This window comes from Cucurbita pepo, chromosome LG14 (assembly GCF_002806865.2).
Source record: "Cucurbita pepo subsp. pepo cultivar mu-cu-16 chromosome LG14, ASM280686v2, whole genome shotgun sequence".
Lineage (NCBI taxonomy): Eukaryota > Viridiplantae > Streptophyta > Magnoliopsida > Cucurbitales > Cucurbitaceae > Cucurbita > Cucurbita pepo.
The window spans coordinates 5,867,456-5,884,858 of NC_036651.1; the positions used below are offsets into that span (position 1 = coordinate 5,867,456).

At 38.2% G+C, this 17,403-nt stretch overlaps 1 long non-coding RNA gene across 1 annotated transcript; it reads left to right on the plus strand.

Moving 5' to 3' along the window:
• The first annotated feature begins 904 nt into the window (after positions 1-904).
• LOC111810840 lies at positions 905-1,396 on the plus strand. The gene is made up of 2 exons (XR_002817455.1): positions 905-1,047; positions 1,158-1,396. It is a non-coding gene; the product is annotated as an uncharacterized LOC111810840 (long non-coding RNA).
• The last annotated feature ends 16,007 nt before the right edge of the window (positions 1,397-17,403 follow it).

The following is a 17,403-nucleotide window of genomic DNA, read 5'->3' on the forward strand; positions in this document are numbered from 1 at the left end:
TGCTTTCCATTCTCCTTGAATCAATAAGACATGCTCAACATTCTCTTTGTTGCCACCGATCCGTTCCTCGTATGCTTTAAGACGACCGATGACTTCATCCATGGTCATCATCTTTAAATCGAAAAATTGCTCTATTGCCGATGCAATATGAAGAAACTTAGGAGGTACTGAGCGGAGAATTTTTTTCACCAAGTATGCCTCTTCAAACTTGTCTCCAAATGTACGTATTTTATCAACAACTCCTGTCAACCTTGCTGCATAATCATCAATAGTCTCGGACTCCTTCATATTCATAATTTCAAACTCAGTCTTTAGAGTTTTTATCTTTGCCTGCTTCTTTTGCTGTCTCTTTCTCTGCTAACAAAAACAACATCCATGTAACAGTAAGGGTTTCAAAAAGGCAAAAAAAAAAANCGGTGAGGCATGCCTTGCCAGCCGAGGCGTATTAATGCGTATTAAACCCTAGGTACCTTAGTAGCCGTCTTTTCCTTTTTGAGTGACTGTCATACCTGTGAGGGAGGAGCCGAAGGGTTTAGGTGAGGGATCAAAAACCTCACGAGACTTCAGATCGGGTTCAACAATGCCGCGAGCTTTAGGTAGGAGAAGGCGCTATTGTACGTCGGGCAAGGAGGGACAGACGCGCCACTGGTGATGGACAAACGACGACGCTTCCACAGGTGACATCAGCCAAGCCCGCGATTAGGGCTATTGAGGCGTTCGGGCGAGGAAGACGAAGCGGCGGGCGCGGGTCGACCCTCGGCATTCTGCGGTTCCTCTCGGCTGGCGTGCAGCCCACACCTCGCAGGCCGCGCTCAGACACCACCATTGGGCCTCGTTCCTTTTCGGCCCAAACCAGAGGTGCGCCCAGAAACCCTCGTTAGGGTTCTTCGCAGCTCGTCGGTTTCGGCTCCACCAGCGGCTCGGCTAGGTCGGCTCGGCTGTGCGGCTTGGCGGCGCGGCTCAGTGGCTCGACATCCGAATAGCATACCGGTTTCTAGGTTTTTGACCCTTCTGGAGCCATTCCCACCCTTGTTTCAGCCATCTGAGGTCAGTATAACTCCATTGCGATAAAATAGATTGTGATAGGGACGTACCTTGGTAGCTAGGCATAAGAGCTAGTTGGGAAATGGCTCTAAGTGTATCATGTTATCTTATAGGAGGTAGTTAGGCGCTGGAGTTAGCATTGTGGGTGACTTCGGCCAAGGCCAAGGAGGTAAGTAACCTTACTGTTGGCGTTAGTTTTGTATGTATGTTGGTGCGTGCCCTGTGGCCCTTGCATGCACCATATGTTGTTGCTGTATGCTAGGTTAGATGTTTCTTGCCGTGAAATGCTATGCATGCTTTGTTTATGTATGTGATTCTTGCAGTGAATTGCTATGTATGCCATGTTTATGAATATGATGTTGTGACGCATTTTGTCGCCCTGTATGTATGATGAGCTTGATTGACAAGTCATGATTGTAATGAGAACCCCACATGCCATGAATAAGATGACTAGTATGCTAGGATATGCTTGCGCAATGTGGACCCGGTTATGTTATGTTATGTTATGCTTGCCTAATGTGGACCCGGTTATGCTATGTAATGCGGCGAGGGGATGGAGCGTCGTATGTGTAATGCCATGGAGGTAAACCTTAAGAACCTCATGCACGCTATGGTTATGTACTTGGGGCACTCCCCATTATGCTACTGATGGTATGGATGCGTATATTCGATATTGTGTTCGCCATGATATCATGCAGGCCCTTCTTTGTCCATGGCGTCCGGTATTGTATGTCATACATACCCGACCAAGCCAGGCCTAGGGAGTTCGCTTGCGAGCTCGCCTGGTGGGCCCACAGTCACACATGTGGGCCATGTGTGGGAAATTACCATGCATCCACCCCCGCCCGGACAAGGCAAGGGCCCAAGGCCATGGGAAGGAATGGAAGACAAACCCCTCTCTCAGCTTCGTTCTTCTAACACTTTGCGACATGCATGGGTATTATGTGCGACATGTATGTGTGTTGTGTGCGTCATGTATGTGTATCGTGTGCGGCATGTAGGTGTATTGTGTGTGACTGCTTGTGTCCGGATGTATGAATATATGCTTAACCCCAACAGTGGGGCGACTTACTGGGTATTTTATATAATACTCAAGCCACGTGCTACCCATATTTTCTCGATAACGTTGGGTATTGGAGTGATACCAGACCTTCCTTTGTTGCAGACTTCGACGACTCTTCTCTCTCTAGTGTTGTTATATTTCTCGGCATGATCTTTGGCATGTAACCACTCTCTGATACCAAATGTCAGAAACACTCATACAAGAAAGAGACAACACACAGAAAAAATAAGCAAAACCAACTTCATTATACTTCAACTTGTTGCACTGTACATATGGAGACAGAAAAAAACTAAATAACTGCTAATAACCTATAATAACTTTCCAGCAACAACTGCTAATAACTTCCCTGTCTATTAGCCACAAATACTAAAACTGTAATAAAAGATTAAACAAACTAACAAGAATTATCGGAAGGAAGTCAACCCATAAGTGTGAAGTGGGTATTCAAGAAAAAGATGAATGCTCAAGGCAAGATTGAGCGGTACAAGGCGCGACTTGTTGCGAAGAGATACAAGAAAAAGGCATGAATCGACTATGACGAAGCGTTTACTCCCGTTGCTAGAATGGAGACATTCCAATTACTTATTTCACAAGCAGCTTAATTCAAATGGCCGATTTTTCAAATGGATGTCAAGTCAGCATTCTTGAATGGTGTGCTTGAAGAAGAAGTATACCTCGAACAACCTTCATGGGTACATGAAAATTGGAGAAGAGAAGAAGGTACTAAAATTGAAGAAGGCGTTTTACGAGTTGAAACAAGCACTACGAGTACAAGCAATGTCCCCATGAACATTCACTTTACACAAAGAAGAGTGGAGGTAATGTGATACTTGTCGCTCTTTATGTCGATGACCTCATCTTCTCAGGCAAGAATGAGGAAATGATAGAAGAGTTCAAACGCACAATGACATGAGAATTTGAGATGATAGACTTGGGCTTGTTGAAGTTTTTCCTCCGTTTGGAGGTTAAACAAGGAGAGACAGGTATTTTTATATCACAGGAGAAATATGCAAAGGAGATTTTGAAGAAGTACAAGATGAAAAATTGCAACCCGGTATCTACACCAATGGAACCAGGCACAAAACTCTCTAAGTACGATGAAGGAGAATGAGTAGATGCAAATAGGTACCAGAGCCTGGTGGAAGCCTTCGCTATCTTACATGCACAAGGCCAAATCTTTCATTAAGTGTCGGCATAATAAGTCGGTTCATGGAGGAGCCAATTTATTCACATTGGAAGGCGTTGAAGTGAGTCCTACGATACATCCAAGGAACGGTGTCACTTGGGTTACTCTACGAAAAAACAGAAGATTACAAGTTAGTCGGTTACTCTGACAGTGATTAGTGCGGAGACAGATGATCGGAAAAGTACATCGGGTTATGTATGCTTCATGGGCAACACAACATTTACTTGGCTTTCAAAGAAACAACCGATCGTGACACTCTCGACGTGTGAAGTTGAGTATGTAGCAGCATCTTCGTGTGTGTGTCATGCAATATGGCTTAGAAATTTGTTGAGTAAGATGGAGATAAAGCAACGAGGTGCAACCGTAATACAAGTTGACAACAAAACAGCAATTGAGTTGGCCAAGAACCCAATGAACCATGAAAGAAGCAAACACATTGACGTTCGATTTTATTTTATCCGAGATAATGTGAAGAAAGGAAACGTGGAATTACTGCATGTGGCAAGTCAGAATGAAGTTGCGGACATCTTTACAAAACCGCTACCGAAAGTACTTTTTGACAAATACAAGAAGATGATTGGCATGACAGATGGCATGAGCATTTAAGTTTATGGAGGAGTTTAGTTGGAATAAACTTAAATGAAAATGGTAGTTTTATTTTTTGTTAATTTTAGTAAGCTTTGAAACTTAGTCGTGGAAGGAAAAGGCCAAAACGAAAATTGAAAGGTCAATAACTATTTGAGAAATAGTGAGAATTATTTCAGGAAGAGTGAGTTAGAAAATTATGACATAATGATAGTTTTAGCCTTTAGAAAACCTATAAATTAGTTTGTTTTACCTTGTAAAAAAAAAGCAGAGCAAGTAAGCAAAAGAGCAAAGAGCAAAAGTGTAGAGAATAAAAAGTACAGAGCAATAGAAAGAAAGTTTTTCAGAATTCTTTGTCTCCTTGTCTTTCCCCTCTCGACATCTCCTTCACAGTTTCGTGAGTGTTATTTTAATGAATTCGTATGAGAGCGAGCTTTTATTTTTACAAATTTTGTGCAGAAGTTGTAGCAACATCTGTTTATCTATTAAATCTCTTACCAACAAAGACTGTTATAAATCAAACTCCTTATGAAAATGGCATGGAAGGAAACCATCTATAAGTCATTTACGAGTTTTTAGTTGTGTTACTTATGCTTTGAAAGATCCTCAAACTCGTCAAAAGCTTGAGGAAAAATCTGAAAAATGCATTTTCATTGGCTATTGTACTCGATTAAAGGCATATAAATTATACAACCTCTTTAGTGAAAAGATTTTAGTTAGAAGGGATGTAATATTTAATGAAAACGTGAGTTGGGATTGGAGTAAAGAATAGGAGCAGCAAAAGATTACAGTTAAAGTTTCTCCAAATGAAGAGACAAGGGTCAACTTCAGTGCATCTCCTAGTGCCTCCACTGCAACACAAAATTTGTGAAATTCATCATCTTCAGCATCATTAAATAGCAACTCTTCGCTTGAAGAACTTTCGGATGAGACACCTCCAAGGAAGTATGAATCTTTAGCTGACATATATGCATCATGTCAATTTGCTCTTACTGTTTCAGACCCTATGAGTTATGAAGAAACAACAGAAAAAGAAGAGTGGAAGAAAGCCATGGTAGAAGAGATGCAGTCCATTGAGAAAAATGGAACATGAGATATGGTTGACTTACCAAACGAAAATTTCTATGGAAATTTACAAGAAGAGGTCTATGTAACACAACCAGAGGGATTCATAAAGAAAGACAAAGAAACAAAGGTATACAAGCTGAGATAGACATCATACGGGTTAAAGCAGACACACTTACGAAAGCTTTGTTAAAAGAAAAGCTCTGTACTTGACATCTGCAACTTTAAATCAAGGAGGAGCGTTGAGATATGATTCAAAGTATCAAAATTGAGATATGATTTAAAGTAGTTGAGATATAATTCAAAGTGATCAAAGTACCAAGATTTTAGAAGATTGTTAGTAGATTTGAATTTATCTCGGATTTCCATAATTTACTATTTCTGGTTAGTGTATAAGCCTATAAATATTGGAATTGTGGAACTCTTTAAGCACTGCAGCTTTGATCTATTCCTATTTCTTTCAATATCTCTTTCCCAACATACACCGTATCAAGCATGGTTTGAAAAAGATACCGAAGGTTCATCACTTTAAAATCTTCGGGTGTCTTGCTCATGCCAAGAATATATATGCACACCTTCCCAAACTTGCTGATATTAGTGTGAAGACAATTATGTTAGAATATGAAGATGGAACCAAACCTTACAGACTATTGGATCCACAAAATAATAGAATTATGGTGAGCATGGATGTGTTGTTTGAAGAGGAGAAAAAGTGATGTTTGGAAGAAATTAAAAACGGTGATGATGAACAAAGAGGAACTTTCACCGTTCAAATTTCAGAAAAACATAGTAGAATAGAGGAGAGGAATATTGAGCAAATCGAAGTTGATCCAAATGAAAGACAAAGGGAAAATTCGTCCTCAACTTTATGAATGCCAGACAATACCTCAAATGCATCATCATCAAGCTCGTCGATCCCAAAAAAATTCAGGTCTCTAAAAGATATTTATACAGAACTAAACGAAGCAGTGGGCCTTTGTTTTCTTTCTATAGAGAAACCAACCTCATATGAGGAAGCTGCTAAGAATGAAAACTAGAGGAATGTCATGAAGTCTGAATTCTCTCCATTGAAAAGAACAGAATGTGGGAACTCACAGATTTTCTGAAGAATCATATAGCAATCGGCATCAAACGGATTTTCAAATTAAAGAAAAATTCAGATGGAGAAATCATGAAACATAAGGCGAGACTCGTGGCAAAGGGATATGCACAACAGTTTGGGCTAGGTTAGAAATAGTGAGATTAATTATTGCTTATGCAGCCATTAAGAACTGGGAAGTACATCACATAGATGTGAAGACAATTTTTTTTGAATGGCGAGTTAGAAGAGGAGGTGTATGTTATTCAGCCAGAAGGGTTCATTGACAAGGAAAATCCAAACATGGTATTAAAACTACGTAAAGCCTTGTATGGATTAAAATACGCTCCGAGGGCCTAAAATTTTAAACTTGATCAATGCTTGCATTCACTTGGTTTTGTTAAATGTCCACATGAATATGCTCTCTACAAGAAAATTAATGGAGTTGAAGCAATGATAATCGGCACATATGTGGATGACTTAATCATAGCCGACTCAAACAAACAAGTTATAGCTTAGTTCAAGGAAGAGATGCACCAGAAATTTGAGATGAGCGATCTTGGACTTTTGAGCTATTACTTGGGTATTGAGGTACGACAAAGAATTGAATCAATCACTTTATGTCAGGTCGGATATGCAAGAAAAATCCTAGAGAAGCTAGGAATGGGGGAGTGCAATCCTTGTTCGATTCCAATGGAACACAGAATATAGATGAGCAAACATGGGAATGGAGAACCTGCGGTTGACAAAACACTTTATAGAAGTGTTATTGGAAGTTTACGCTATATGGATAATATCCGGCCCGGCATAGCCTACTCAGTTAGTGTGATGAATAGATACATGGAGACACCAACAACTTCACATCTCACCGCAGTAAAACAAATATTGAGGTATGTGAAAGGTACTCTAAATTTTGGTTGTGTTTATAAGAAGCTGTCGAATGTAGAGCTCGTAGGATTTAGCGGTAGTGATATGGCTGGGGATATTGTTGATAGAAAGAAAACAATTGGAGTGTGTTGAGGATAAACTTAGATAATAAAATATATATATATATATAAAATAAAAAAATAAAAAATAATAATAAAAAAAAAGGTAGTTTCTATTTTTTGGGTTTTAAAATTGAGGGCAAAACATTTATTGCAGAAGTAATGGTTTTATGGGTTAGGAAACGTGGGATTCAGATGGCCATTTTTAGCTTTAGAAAAATTATAAATATGTTTTGTTTGTCATTGTAAGAGTTATAGAGTTAAAAAAGAAGTATAGAGCAATAGAAAAGTTTTGTTTGTCATTGTAAGAGTTATAGAGTTAAAAAAGAAGTATAGAGCAATAGAAAAGGGTTTTGAGAATTCTTTGTCTCCTTGTCTCTACCCTCTCGACACCTCCTTCACAGCTTCGTGAGAGTTATCTAAATAAGTTAATTTCAGAGCGAGCGTTTATTTTCTACAAGTTGGTATCAGAGTGAATTTTGTTTCAACAAATTGGTATTAGAGCAACTTTTAATTTCAACAAATTGGTATCAGAGCCGATGGCGAACATGATGGGACAAATGCTGCTACCACGATTGACGAAGACGAACTACGAGAATTTGAGCATCCAAATGAAAGCTCTTCTCGGTTCTCAAGACGCATGGGAGGTGGTCGAAGAAGGTTTCGAAGAACCAAATGATACCACGGGTTATACGGCAGCGCAAAACAAGGCGTTAAAGGAAGCACGATCCAAAGATAAGGCAACATTATACATGCTGTTCCGAGCTGTTGATGAGTCGGGCTTTGAGAAGATTGCAAGGGCAACTACTTCAAAAGAAGCGTGGGACACTCTAGAAAAGATGTTCAAAGAAACCGACCGAGTCAAGCAGGCACTTCTCCAGACTCTACGTGACGAGTTGGAGAGCATGAAGATGAAGGAGTCAGAAAATGTATCTGACTACATTACACGTGGACAAACCGTGGCAAATCAGCTAAATCGAAACGGAGAAATGTTACCCGAGACGCGGGTTGTGGAGAAAATCTTGAAGTCATTAACCGACAACTTCGAGAATGTTGTCTGTGCAATAGAAGAGTCGAAGGGCCTAGCAAAGTTCACGGTCGATGAGCTCGCCGGTTCTCTCGAGGCACACGAGCAACGTAAGAAAAAGAAGGAGGAGCCACTCGATCAAGCGCTTCAGACGAAGGTATCAATAAGGGATGGAAAAGTACTCTATTCACAAAAAATTTTAAGGTAGAGATCGTGGAAGCTGCGGGAATGGTCGAGGTGGTCAAGGCAATAGTTACGAAGAAATCTATAATCAGAAGAGACTATCGAGCCAAGCAGATTGGCGTGGAAGAGGATGCAATCAAGGATGCGGTCAAGGATACAATTCCAACATCCAGTGTTACAAATGTCAGAAATATGGCCACTATGCAAATAATTGTAACTCCGACAGATGTTACAATTGTGGTAGAATGGGTCATTATGCGAGAGATTTTCGAGCCAAAAAAAAGGTGGAAGAAACCATCAACCTAGCCTTGGATGACGCAACAAATGGAGGCATTCTCTTAATGGCCCAAAATGAAGAGCCGAACACAAAAGGAGACGGCGGTGCGAAAGACGATAGCGACAGTCGTTAGGCGATAGAAACTGTTGAAAATGAGGTGATGCACAACAGATGTGGCAAAATCCTGATAGCGAAGACAAGAAAATCGAATAAAGATGAACAATTGAATAATAGAGAGCCCAAGCTCGAAGAGAGAGAGCTCCAATGGCTGGAAAGACAATTTGAGGAAGAAAGAAGAAAGAGGATGAAAATTGAAGAAGAAAAAAAGAATTAGAAATAAAAGTTGAAAGGTTAGAGAAGGAAGTGGCTGAGCTGAGTGAGAGTTTCTTCTATCTCAGATAGAAGAAGGAAAAGAATGGGAAGGTAATCTCTGATCTTATGAAGAAAGTTGAAGAAGGTGGGGAGAAATTGAATGGCTTGTTAATGAAGATTGAGGCTCTAGTGGACGAGCTAGTGTGGGAGGAGAAAGATATAGAGATGCTGACTCATCAAAGAGACTCACTCGACGTGAACCTGAATCAAATCCAACAGGAGGCAGTGAATTTACGACACACGATTGAGATACTCACTCGTGATAAAGCCGAAATGGAGGAAGCAAAAATGCTAGCTGTAAATGTCGTTGTGGACTTGCAAAGGGAATTAAGTAAACTGAATGAAGTCATGATGTTTGAGTCAAGCGTGGTTGAGAACGGGAGAAATGAAGAGTTGGTGTTTCAGATGGACTATTCTCGAGAAGATCCAAATGAAGTCTCATTAGAGAAGCACAACCTTAGTTTGCCGCTCGAGGACAAGGAGAGAAAATTGAAGAAACCACGACTAAGCTCGAGAAAACGAAAACAGCATAGGTGGAACCATTGAATGGAACATTTAAGTTTATGGGGGAGTTTTGTTGGGAATAAACTGAAGAAAAAAAAAAGGAAGAAGTAGTTTCTATTTTTTGGTTTTGAAAATTGAGTGAAGAGGCTAAAACATTTATTTTAGGAAGCAGTGGTGTGAGAAAATGTGGGAGTCTGATGGCCATTTTTAGCTCTAGAAAACTTATAAATCAGTTTTGTTTCTGGTTCTAATAGTAGAGCAAGAGTAATAGAGTTAAAAAAAAGAAGTACAGAGCAATAGAAAAAGGTTTTGAGAATTTTTTGTCTCCTTATCTCTCCCCTCTCGACACCTCCTTCACAGCTTCGTAAGAGTTATCTAAACGAGTTAGTTTCAGAGCGAGCATCTATTTTCTACAAGTTGGTATCAGAGCGAATTTTGTTTCAACAAATTGGTATCAGAGCGGCTTTTAATTTCAACAGTGTTGTACTATTTGGTAGTAAATCCAATAACCTGAGTATCGTAGAAGCAGAAGGTGGTGGCTTTGTCGTCATGCGAGGCTGAGTATATAGCCGCAATTATTGGAATATGTCAAGGAGTATGGTTGGGTAGGATTTTGAGTACCATCAGTCAACTGCAAGTAAAACCCAAGCTTAATGTTGACAACAAGTCAACTATAGCGTTGGCTAAAAATCTTGTTTACCATGATCAAAGCAAGTACATTGATACCAAATTTCATTTTATTCGCCAATGTGTGCAAACTGAAGCTATTGAACTGGAATATGTGAACACAAATGAACAATTGGCGGATATTCTGACAAAGCCGTTAGCAAGCCAACAGTTCTTGGAGTTAAGAAAGAAGATTGGCTCCGAGAAATTCGATTCAACATAGTTAAATAAGTTTAGAAGAGTGACTATGGGTTATAAACTTGTTTTTTATTATTTATTTATTTTGCTTCATAAGTTTTTGGTTAAAAATAGTTGAGTATTTATTTTATTTTGTTGTTTATTTTTCCATAAAAGAAAGTTGGGGATATCGTGAAAGAAAGGGTAGAAAAGTGGAACTAATGTTTAGGGAGTGAAATTAGTAGGAGTGGTAGTTAATTTGTAGCTTTTTATTATATAAGAAGGTGTCAAGTTAGCAAAACACCACAAAAAGAGATAAAATTAATTAGTGTGTCTACTCCTTCCCCTTCAGTTATTTTCTTTCAGTTTCATAGTGGATACTAAGGGATTGCACATATCTTGGTTCTCATTCGAAGAACCAATCCATAGATTCTGTTAATGATTTTTAAGTACATAAAAATGGTTTTATCCTAGAACTTTTGTCCAGATTTTAAGTTCTGAAGTTCTTAGTTTTGTCATGGGTTCTGAGTTATTGATCATGGTTCTTCGTTCTTGGTTTTGTTTTTTATCCTTTAGACACCTCCTAGGGAGACTTGTGGCATCTTGTGAACAACTCGATCTTGACCTATATTTAAAGTTCCATGTGTCTTCCATGATATGGCCTATGTCAAAGGTTTCAAGCATCCCCCGTCACAACTTGAGTCATTATACATGTGCCTAGGGCTTCAATTATTTCCAGCGACATAGTCTAAATACCTAAATCTAAGGCTTCACGTGTTTCTCGCAACACAACTTGCATGTCTATGTTTAGGGCTGTAACATAGAGTTCCGACGAGGATTAATTTTTCAATTTGTTCTCTTTTAACTTCAGAGATTTTATTGAGAGTCTTACAAACTGAACTTCAAGATGACATAGAAGAATAAAAAATTTAAGATAAATCTGAGAAACTCAAGAAAAATACAAAAGAAAATGGTGAAAAATTAGGAAAATTTGTTCATAGTCAACCAGAGGGATAAATGGTTATTTCGACCATCCTTGCCTAATTAGCCGTTTGGTTAAATATTAATTAGAGGATTAGTGAAGAGGGAAAAAAAGAAAGATGAAAAAGGAAAGAAAAGAGAAGAAAAGTTAGGGCTTGGAAGAGAGAAACAAAAATCACATTGAAACAACGGTTTGGAGTTAGAATTTTGCTTGAAATCCTTAGGTAAAAGTTTCTAAGTTATTATTCTCAAATTTTCCTTAGATTCGAGAGTTCTACTTAGGTTTAAGTTATGATAAGGCTTCAATAGAGTTAAATTCTGCATTAATTGTTCAAGTTATAGGTATGGAAGCAACCTTAGGTTAAGTAGAAAAATTTAGGGTCGTTACAATCGAAGACTTTGTAGAGGAGATTGTTACGTTTGAAGAGCTGGAGTGAGTAGATTAAAGATATCCATAACTTTCTACATATTTCTTCCAAGTAAGTTTGCTTAACCTTTTTGTTTTGTTTGATTCTAAATAAAATCAAAGCCGCTTCCAATGTTTCCATTACGCAAATGAAGCGATAATTCCCAACAGTAGTTTCTTCATTTTCGTCTAAGTCTTGGTTTATACCGAAACATGTTCTAATATAAAGTTTCTTAACATTTAGAATCCATTTAGGTCTTAAAGACATCACAAGGTCTTGGCAGAGGCTCTTTGGTCATTATCCACCTTAATCTTTGTTTAGAACCTAAACCTATTTTAATTACTTTGAAACTTTGCATAATCCTTAGAAATCATAAAATTGAGCCTCTTGTAAAGTTTTATCTCATTTAGAGGTCATCTAGGTCATAAACCATATGTACTTTATTATGGAGGCGTTTTGGTCATTTTACACCTAGGGTTTAGTCCTAGTTTAGCCCTTTAACACGACAAATTTTTTATTAATAAGGTCATATACTTTTAAGTTGGGGTTCACAATCTATTTATGTAAGAATTCAAAAATAAAAAAAGTTACGTAGTAACCGGAAAACGCGGGTTTCCTGGCAAGCGCCGAAGAACCCGCGCCTCCAACAAACCTACAACCATACCTAAAGTTCTACACTTCAGCAAACCCTCAGACCTCACCTGCAAGGAAAGGAAACACGAAATGAAGATATAAAGGATAGAAGACGAACGGTTTTTGTAATACCCGAATTTTTATATAAATAAAAAAAAACATCATAGGGACAAAAGAGACATTTTGCCCCTACTCTTACCCAAGGGGTCGGGTTGTTTGGGCTCTACGAAGAAAGAGAAAAGAAAAGAAAAGAAAGAGAGAGAGAAAGGAGAAAGGAGAAGAAGTTAGATAAAAGCCTCTTCGTTCTTTACACGTTTTAATTAGTTTGATTAAATATTTTCCTTTGACCATTTGACAAACGGATTACCAATATTTTCCTTCGAGATTTCTTGTAGGCGTTAAATCTGAAGTTTTTGAGGTATGTAACTAAAATAAGATTCACACAGATTTCTTGAAGTTCTTGGAAGAGAATCGGACGATAGAATATGAGATCTACAATTTTTGTGAAGAAACTTTGTTGATCTGCATTACGGATTGAAAGATAAGAAAATTCGAAGAAAATAGATCAAAAACGCGAAAATGCTAACATCTGGAAATTTGAAACACACGCAGGAGAGAGAAAGAGACCGCCACGCGTCGACCGGCAAACGGAAGAGCGCGACAGAGCCGACGTGCGTCACGTGGCAGCGTTCCACTCGTGCTCTGATTCGGGTTGACCCGTACGCCCACCGAGCCGGTTCAAAAACTCGCGGTCCAACCCGACGCTTCCCGCCAAACACTGCGCGCCACGTGTCGCGCTCAGAAAATTTGAAGGTAAGTCCGCGGCCATTGGGGTTCGAAACGCGGCACTGCACGCGCGTGTGCCCTGCGCGTGGAGGTTGCGTGTGTGAGCGTGTGCCGGCGCGTGTGGGGAACCTGCTAGCGCGTGCACGGCGCTTGGGACCCCATTCTCTCACCCGTTTGACCTCCGTTTGCTTGTTTTTCGCCCAGATTTCAACTCTGACCCTATTTTTATGTGAATTAGGACCTATCAAGGAAATTCCATAATTTTTGGAATCTTTTCTGGCATTCGAGCTTGGAAAGGCACGCGTCAACCATGTAAGTAACCATTTGGATTCCCACAAGCAGTACTTGTGAGAACCGCTAGGAACAAGCATGCATGCTTCCACCCATTAACTTAGCTAGCTGGACCTAGTATATTAGTATGAAAACTGCGAAAAAAAGAAATGATTAAGGAAAGCTAGATATGAAATGTTTATTAAATCTGTTTGATTGAGATTCTGATAAAGTATGTATGCATGAGGAGAATGGGAAACTTGTGAAATCTGCGCTCTAAGTAAAGATGAACGTTATCTTCCCGTTGAGCATGTTTGTTAATATTGCATGAACTACTGCGTATTAATTCTTATGCATGATGATTGATTGTGTTATCTTTGTTGATGAATAGGAAGAAATTATGAGCTTAGATTAGGGTGCTTGTGACTAAGTAGACTAGACGAGACCCTAGATTGGGGGATCTCTAGAATACCGTGCAATTAGACTCGTGAAATGATTACCGGCGGATCCAGAGCCCAGAATTTCAAACCCGACAGGTTTGTGAGACTAGGCATGAGAATTCTAAAGATACATGAATCCAAGTCTAAGCCACCAAGTTTCACCCTAAAAAGAATAATAGGTCACCACAGTAACTGTAGGTAGCCCGCTAGAGTTGAGCAGTGTAGAGAGTGTCATCAGAACCTCCACTTCCCTCTCTCCTCCGATACCATACCGTCGAGACAGAGCTCCGGTACGGTGATCGTTGAGCTTGGCAGATCCGGATAGGGAAGTGTGACAGGTGCCCAAACCTAGTGGTGATAGCTAAGGGGTCTTCTGAACAGGACTCCTGGACTGTAGAAACTCGTCCCTGAGCGGGGGAGGTGGAGCCACATAGGATGACTCAGTAGTTGACCGGCACACAGGGGGTCGCACCCCGTTTAGTGGATGTATGGTCCCGTGTGAGGGTCGTCAGCTAACCTCCACGGATGATGTTCAGAGAGAGTCACGTATTCAGATCCAGCCATACGATCCCCTCAAATTTTCTTATAAGGTCGCGCCTCACCTCAGGACACTGATCATTTCACTACATAAGATGGAAAAGTCTTTTAAGATACAGAAAAGAGAGTTGTAGCTTAGATCACTCTCTTTAGAAACCCGAGAAAGACCGTGGATACCTACCAAGATAAGGATGTGAAAAGAGCCTATAAATAGGCTGCTTACTAAGTTTTTTTATACTCACCCCTTTCTCCCCTTTTCTTTTTCAGGTACCAGTCAATACGGGGAGGTGTTTGAGAGCTACACAGTCACAGAGGGATGTTGTTCCGGAGCGTCAGTCCCTTGTAAGTTTTTGGAGTCTTGTATTTTTCTTCATAATTGTATTTCGAGTTTGAAATTTTTTATTTTAATTTTATTTAATTTTGGTGTCGTTGACTCCTTTTTCTTGTTTTAAATTTTATCAAATTTTCATCTCCAATTTTATCTTCTTTTATTTTTATTTGTTTTCGTTTTGTCTTTTTAGTCACGATTCGGCTTTTTTTCGAAGCCTCGAAAATCGGGTCGTGACAGTTTTGTCTCATCGGACATAAACGCCAGCGAAACAGAGACCTTCGATCAGTAAGCAAAAGACGAGAAAACACGCAGAGGATTAACACGACCTTTATTTTGGGAAGATGACGTCGAGCTCAACGAGTTTAGTATGGTTTCAGAATGTGTAATAATAATGCCGACAAGGATGGGTTTAAGAAAAAGGATAATTTCGAAAAATCTCACATTTTTGCATGTAGATAAGGTATTACAACGCCATGGAAGAAAGGACTAACGAGCCAAGGAACACCTTGATGCACACGAGTGATTACTACCAAAGGACATTACAGCTTTGCCGGCCAAGAGGAAGAATGAGTGATGAGGTAGGGAACGGGAGAACCAGATGGAGAGACGAATTCATATAAGATTTTTCTTTTTTAAAAATAATTTTTTTTATTAGATATAAACTTTATTGTGGATTTAATAAATATTTAAAATTTAAAATTCTTTAATTCACGTATTTATTAAATAAATTTTATGTATGATAGAAAAATATTTATCACAAATTTCTAAAAATAGATTTTTTTTTTTTTTTTAATGCAATTAGTTTTTGAAATGGTTTTCTAAATAGAATAAATCGAAAGGGATGAATTTGTGATAAAAATTCAAATAATCTATAAATATAAAAAAGGAAATGGATGTTTTATGATGATGAATGTAGGAAGACAACCCTAGTTAATGTTAGTGATGATGAATGTAGGAAGACCAATGCACCTACATCACTTATAGTAATATGTGAACGAAACTTTGGGTTGTGTCATAAAGATATTTTATAGATTAAAAATTATAGGGATCTCATACATTCTGTGTGTACATATACATCGGGCTACTTCCCCTTTTACAATGATGAGTACGAATAGGTACACTATAATGAGGATCATAATCATGCCTCACATGACACTTAGGCAACTATTGACCTCTAGACGTCGCTACATCGCTACATACAATTAGCTTGACTATGATAGGTGTAGGGGGTGCAACTTCGTAAACTCATCCTAAGAAGGGACAAGGGACCACACAGGTAAACTTTGTAGCATACGGGCAATCTCCCATATTTAGTTTGACTTTATGGTCTAGTAAAAGGTTGTTAGTTAAACTTAATGTCCAGAGAGATGATATCATAATGTTCTATGAGATGATTGTGATGAGGTCGCCTCACCCAAATCTAGGATATCGATGATTCACTCCCATGGCAATGTAAGCTAGTTAAGTGGAAGAACTAAAAAGTTAGTTCACCTAAAAAAAACTTAGATATGTAGTATAGTAGATCCATGATGCCATAAAAGATGAATAACTTCCAGGCCCTAAAGTCCACATGAAAGATTGTAATAACTTACTCGGTGTGATTACAGTCTACAAATAGATTATTTACTTAAGTATGTTTATACTAACCAAAAAGTACTTTTCTTTTTTAGGGGATTAATGATTGATGGTCAAGGTGGGGAAGCATTCAAGAGCTACCTAGTCGTAGATGAGGGTCATCGTGGGGCGTTAATCCTCTGTGTCATGGGTTATTGTCCTTTAATTTTGTACACTATTCCTTAGTCATTATTTTGCAATAAACTTTTAAACACTTCGATTTGTAAATGTTTTTGTTTTCGTCTTTTAAATGATCTGATATTATTTTTCAAGCTAGTACAAAATTTTATAGTCATGTGATCCTTGATTCAAAACCTCGAAAACTGGACCGTGACATTCGTTTTTGTAGACTTTTGAGTATGACACTAAGCCAATCATATACAAATAATAGAGGCGGACTAATTTAAGAGCTACTAGCGAGGAGGTTCTATATTTTTCCAAAGTGGTCGCTATGGATCTATTATAAATCAATGGAAATCTCTTAACTTTGCCCCCACAAATTTAGTAATTTGTAGAACTGTTAGGAGTTTTAGGAAGGAGATGAGAATTAAGAATATAAAAAAAAGATGTTTTTGACATAAATTTCAATTCCATGAATTGCAATGCAAGAATAAATCCTTAGTTGCCATTCCTTTTTTGGTGTTAAAATTCTGTTATAAAAATGAAGAAAGCCTCTTAGAGAGAAGAGAAAAATTAGTTTGAATTCAATATCGAATGCTTAGTGTTCTTTATCATCTTACTTTCCATTCCTAAATGTTATTCTCAATCTAAAGAGTTCAATATCATCCAATTTGGTGGAATAGCGGATGGGAAAACAGAAAGCAGGAAGGTAAAATTTTAAAATTCAATTCAAACAACCTTTTGTTATGTATTTACGATATTCTTCCATGACATTTTTATTTTTCTTTTTAAATTTTTTTTAACCGTACTTTTCTTTTAAAAATAGAATCTTTAGAAGCATTATTTTAGAAATACCATTTTTGAATTAGAATACAATTTTGATTAGAGTTTTTTAAGTTTTTTTTTTTTTTTTTAAATTTTATTTATTTATTTATTATTATTATTATTATTTTTATCTATTTCATGTCTTCAAATATCCAAATCCAATTTTTAAAACTAAAAAAAAAAAAAAAAAAAAAAAAAAAAAAAAAAAAAAAAAAAAAAAAAAAAAAAAAAAAAAAAAAAAAAAAA